This window comes from Tupaia chinensis, unplaced genomic scaffold (genome assembly GCF_000334495.1).
Source record: "Tupaia chinensis unplaced genomic scaffold, TupChi_1.0 Scaffold149383_1, whole genome shotgun sequence".
Lineage (NCBI taxonomy): Eukaryota > Metazoa > Chordata > Mammalia > Scandentia > Tupaiidae > Tupaia > Tupaia belangeri.
In genome coordinates, this window is record NW_006209227.1 from 2914877 (window position 1) to 2920876 (window position 6000).

Here is a 6000-nt window from a genome sequence, read left to right on the forward strand (position 1 = left end):
CATACGGTGCAGGACATGTGTCTCTGTGTACCTCGAGATCGCTCTGAGAGCAAGGTTCTGGGCGCAGTGTTCGTTTGCAGTGGCGGCCATTCTGGTTTGAGGAGGGTCTGCCGGGAGAGGTTTCTGTGGGTCTCCTCTGAAGCGTCCTCTGTGCGTCCTGCCAGGACCACCCTGCCCCTCCCGTCCCTCGCTGTCACCCTGTTCCATATGCTCAGCCGGCCCCTTAGAACTCACTCAGATGGACTCCAGGGCGAGCGGTTTGAGGGGCACAGCGGGAACGGTTGTGTCTGCTGTGACTGCGTGGCACTGGGTGGGGAGCCCCTGGCAGTGCCACGCCGAGGGCCCTAGGCCTGGGGATGAGCGCAGCCCCTGGGGAGCCCCCTTGCTGTTCTTCAGCAGACTCCATCTACTGACACGGCCTGGTTGCCGGCAGATGCACCTGTTGGGCATGGTAATAGCGTGTCTCTCTAGTCCGAGCTAGAGATTTCTCGTGTTTTTGCTCCCCTCCTGGGCTTCCCAGCCCAGGGCAGGACTTGGTCTGCAGTGTTTCCAGGGCAGCATCACCAGGCGTGCCTCTCCTCAGCCTTCCAGACGTGGCGAAGCTGCTCGCCGAAACTTTGGTGTTTCTAAACTCCCACCAGTCCTAACATGAGTGACCTAATTTCTCCACTGTCTTTAACTTTTTTTAATGTACCCACCTGATGGCAAGAAGCAGCCCTCCTGGGTGACGTGACATTGGACAGAGCAGGTTTTACCAAGTACTTTGACAGCAGCAGATCCAGGTGGAACTGCCCGTCCTACCTGCATTAGCCCCGCTGCAAGGCCCTGCTCCCCGCGGCCGCCCACCTTCTGGAGAAGATTTTCTATAGGGCGCATGCACTCGCCAGGAAAAGAGAGAGAGAGAGAGAGAGAGACACCTCAGGAGGGGCACCTGCTCCCCGCGGCCGCCCACTTCAGGACGGGCCACTGCCCCTCACCAGCTACTGGAGGGTCTTGGCCAGCCAAGGCCCTGCTCCCCGCGGCCGCCCACCTTCTGGAGAAGATTTTCTATAGGGCGCATGCACTCGCCAGGAAAAGAGAGAGAGAGAGAGAGAGACACCTCAGGAGGGGCACCTGCTCCCCGCGGCCGCCCACTTCAGGAGGGGCCACTGCCCCTCACCAGCTACTGGAGGGTCTTGGCCAGCTCCTCCCTGCCTCATACCCATGCCATCCCATGTGTCAGGAAACCTCGCTGAAGAAGGAATGGTCATCCACATGCTCAGAATCTGGGTTCATAGATCCTGGAGAGTGAACAGCGACTCTCCTGCCCGCGCTGGGCTGTGAGCAGCTCTGCCCGTCCATCCTGCCCGCTCTGGGCTGGGAGCAACTCTGTCTGGCCGTCCTGCCCCCTCTGTGCTGGGAGCAGCTTTTCCGGCCGTCCTGCTCGCTCTGAGCTGGGAGCTTGTCCGGCTTCCCTGCCTGCTCTGGGCACTGAGCACCTCTGTTCAGCTGTCCTACCCCCTCTGGGCTGTGAGCAGCTCTGTCTGGCCGTCCTGTCCCTTCTGGGCCCTGCTTTGCTCATGGGGCCTTGGGACAGTCCTGGGCTCAGAGCCTCACATTCACTCGTTGTAGGGCTGTTGGATTTGACCTGCGGTTCCAGCATGACAGTTTGTAGGATCTTGATCTTTTTCATTTAAAGCATTTACAAGTGAGACGTGTGTCTAAAGCACAGTTAGAGATGGTTGGACGGGAAGTGGCCGCCTGGGACAGGGCCTCAGCGGGGTAGTAAGCCAGAGCTCGAGCCCCTTTGCCATTATCCTCTAAATTTTAATCCACTTCTACTTTGAACTCTTGGGGAGCCTGGGGAGAGTGGGAGGGATGGCCAGTCTGATGACTAATGACACATCGCTGTTGCCTGGTAGACCCCGAGCCGTCACCCAGTGAACGGGGCGGGGAATGAATGCAGCAGACCCCCGTGTGCCAAGGGAGCCTGGGAGAGCCATTGGTGGGTGCTGCCCCCTGCCCATCCCCAGTTTTCTGCACTTCGCAGGCTCACCCACCGTCTGGATGGTGCAGCTGTTGGGGAGAGGTCAGGAGCTTGGCTGGAGCTGGCCTGCCCAAAGTCCTGCCCCCCCCTTCACTGTAGGACCTTGAGCAGGCCCCCAGTGGGCTGTTTCCTCCCTCGGTACCTGCTTCGTTAGATCGTGGGGAAGGTGAGTCGAGCACATGCTGTGAAACGCCCTGCGGATTGCCTGGACGGTCTTGGTGCCCCATCCCTGTTAGCCACAGCTGTCATGTGACGTCCTTGCGTCGCGTCCCTGTTGTATCAGTTGCCCTGTGTGTAAGCCAGAGCCCTCTCTCCATTTCAGAAACCATGTCTGTGTGCCTCTGCACTCACTGTGGCTTCTCACGGTACTGCCTGTGGCTAGTAACCTCCTTGGCTACGTCTTCCGACATTCGGAGACATTTCCTCTGGCCCGAGTGTCTTGATCTCATTTGGGGTAGCGGTACTTTTCATACCTCTGGAAAGATCATGTCCTTGAAAGGGTGGAATCTAAAGTTCCTGTAGACTGGGTGTGCTTTAGACTTCTGCAAATAGGTATCATATGCATGCGGTCCAGAAATCGCAAGATAAAGAGGGTAAAGTGCTTCCCGGCCACCAGGAGGCCCCTTTGGTTGGGTCACTAGTGTCTCTACTTTTCGTCTCTCCAAATCCATGTATTCCTGAAATGAGCTTTTATCACTTAGCCACGTGTCTTATAGGTCTTTCCTGCAAGGAAAGGTCCAGGGCTGGCCTCATAGCCTAGTGGGTAACAGAGCTGGAACTCACATGGCTGACCAGAGTTCAAATCCTAGCCCTGGCAGCTTGGAAAACATCCTGACAAGGCAGAGCAGTGAAGGAGAATGGATTACAGCACAACCGTGCCCCAAGGGGGATATATGATTTCTCGTGAGAATAGAGGATGTAATAAGTTTATAGAAGCCCTATTGCTAAGACAAAGGTTTTTCTTTCTTCTTCTTTTTTTTTTTTTTTTTTTACATTTGCCAAATCTGAAGAACTCCTTCAGCTTGACTTCACCTGGGAGCCCTAGAGCACCCCCAGGATCATGGCCACGCTTCGATCACTTCTCCTCCATTTCTCCCTCCTTTTGAGATTTTGGGTGTACATGCAAATGTTCCTGGTCTGTTTTTCCAGCCGCTGGGTCTGGGACTTGAACTGTAAAGACAGCCATGTGGGATCTGGCCATCTTAACTATACCACCAAGCTGGCCCAGCAAGGGTATTTCAAAGTTGAAAGTTTTACCAAGTGTTCTCTATAGAGGTTGTGTTAATTTGTGTCCCAGTGTAGGTGAGTTTGTAGACCACATTATCAAACTTCTGATGTCCATGAATCTGGTAAAAAGATGCCATCTTATAATTGTTATTATCTCATCTTACAAGTATAAGCTTGAGCATTTTTCATAGTTTAAGACTTAAAAAAATTTTTTAAAAAGGTTTTTGCCATAGCATACATGTGTTTAACAGAAAGAGGAAAAGTGAGAAATCACCCTCCACCCCCAAGGGGGTAGCCACACCATAGTCCTTTCTCCTCCATTCTTCTGGGATTTGGGGCATGCATGCACATGTGCCGAGTGTGATTTTCAAGCTGCCAGGTCTGAGACTCGAACCGCAGTTGGCCATGTGGGAGTCCAGCACCTTAACCACCATGCCACTTGTTGGCCCAAGACCCTTTTCTTATTTTCTTAAAAGAATTACCTTATTTAATTTTACTTCTTCTTATTTTTTTTAATTTGACTAGAGGGAGAGTGAGAAAGCAAGCCACCAGGCCCAGGACTCAAACCATGGTTGGCCATGTGGGAGTCCAGTACCTTAAGCACCATGCCACCTGCCAGGCCTCCAAGACCCTTTCCCAACACTGTGCTAATCTAGCTCTGCCAGTCTCTCCTTTTCATTCATTTACTTCCATCTTCTGCCTCCCTTTTCTGTTTACTAACCAGGTTCACCCCGAGAGTCTGGGCAGCCGAGCCTGTTTTCCTTGTACTAGGTTTTTGGGAAATTCTGGGTTCTGTAGCGTTTGTACTAGGTACAGCACGCACACAGAGATGTGCACGTGGTACTGGCATGCCACGTGACCACTGTCAGACCAGCAAGAGAACGTGGCAGCCCCCAGAAGCCCTCCTGTGTGCCCTTTCTCCAAAGCAATTGCTAGCAGCTGCCAACTGCTAACACCACAGGCTTTTTAAAAAAAAAAAAAAAAAACAAACTTTTAATGACTTTACATAAGGCACAAGTAGTGATTTTGTGGCTTCCTTCTTTCAGCATGGCAGGCTTCGTCCTGCTCTGGCTCTCGCACGTGTTAGCAGTGGCTGGTGTTCTCCTGTTACTCCTGTGCTGGGTGTGGGGCCGGGGCTCTGGGCGCCTGTGTAGGGGAGCAGCGTGTCTGTCTTGAAGAGGAAGGTGGGTGTTTGCGTTTCCCTTGGGCGTGCAGGTGAACTCCCTGAGTCACAGGGTGTGTGCAAGGTCAGCTCTCCTGTTTGGAAGTAGTGGCCCCGAAGTGCACCCTCGCCGGCAGTCGATCCCATCTCAGTTCACCACACAGAAAGGTGTGTCACACTGCGAATCTCCACTTCCCTGGGATCAGCGAGCTCGGGCAGTGTGCACATGCTTTGTTGCTTGTTGGGGAAATTTTATGGTTCCGGTCTTTTGTCCATTTTTCTTTTAGTTGTTTTCTTTCTTTCTTTCTTTCTTTCTTTCTTTCTTTCTTTCTTTCTTTCTTTCTTTCTTTCTTTCTTTCTTTCTTTCTTCTTTTTTTGCTATAAGGTGAGTACGCTTGTCAGAGAGAGACGGGAGGGAGGTGGCAAGTGTGAGAAAGCATGCCCCATGGAGGATTGCCATGCTGCAGTCCCTTCTCCGTTCTCAGGATTTTGGACATGCACACACACACACTTGCACAGCGTGGTTTTCAAGCCGCCAGGTCTGGAACTCGAACCACAGAATCAGCCATGTGGGATTCAGCTGCCTTAAGTCCTTGACACCTACTGACCCTCTTACTAATTTTTAAAATTCTTTTACCTTGAGGCAAATTCCAGCAAGTGTCTTAATAAGCCCATGTCATAGTCCAGTCTGCCCCAGGATGCTGTGAGAAGCACATGTACTGTGGGATCAGCAGTTAGCATAATGGTTATATCGCTGAACTCCCATGTAGCTGACCGCGGTTTGAGCCCTGATCCTGGTGACTTAAACTCACGCCGGGAGTGTGTGCATGCATGCCCAAGATCCCGAGAGGAGAATGGAGGAGAAGGGATTGTGGTGTGGCCATCCCCCCCGGGGGGGTGATTTCTCATTTTCTATCTCTCTGTCTCTCTCTCTGTCTTTCTGGCGAGCTCAAGTGCCCTATAGCAAAAAACTCTCAAAAAAAACAAAAAAAAAACAAAAACAAAAACACGCACTGTTGTCTCTGCCTTCCTCTGTGATTCCCGTTCCACTCTCTGGTCTCCCCAGTCTTGAGGTCGGACGTGCTTTCCCTCTGCAGCTCGTGGGCTCCCACATAGCCATGTCTCCTTGCTCTGCCTCTGCCCTTGGGACTGACCCCATTCATTGCACCGTGAATCCTGGCCTGTGGAACCTCCGGGGTGTCATCGACTGTCCTATGAATTCAATTTATTGCTTTTCTCTTTTCAGTTGGTGTAGTTACACGAGCTGTTTCTTACCTTACAATTTTGCTCTTTTTAAAACAATTTTTGCTTTCCTTTCTTAGGGCGTGTGTGCTTGCTGGAGAGAGATTGAGGAGGTGTGAGAAATCACCTTCCAGGAGGGATGGTCATGCCACAATCCCTTCTCTAAAAATTTTAAGCACACACGCACCCAACTTGTTTTTCTCGTTGTTGGGTCCAGGACTTGAACTGTGCTGTTGGCCATGTGGGGTCCAGCTGCCTTAACTGCTGCGCCACTGCTGGCCTGCGGTTTTCTATGAGAACATTTCCATGGGATGCCGCTCTTCTAGTTCTAGAGTGGCTGGGA

General features: G+C 52.1%; 1 protein-coding gene across 1 annotated transcript in view; it reads left to right on the forward strand.

Annotated features, from left to right (window-relative positions):
• Window positions 1-6000, forward strand: part of DGKD (diacylglycerol kinase delta) — a gene marked incomplete at its 5' end in the record, with an annotated part of 70402 nt that overhangs the window by 32724 nt on the left and 31678 nt on the right.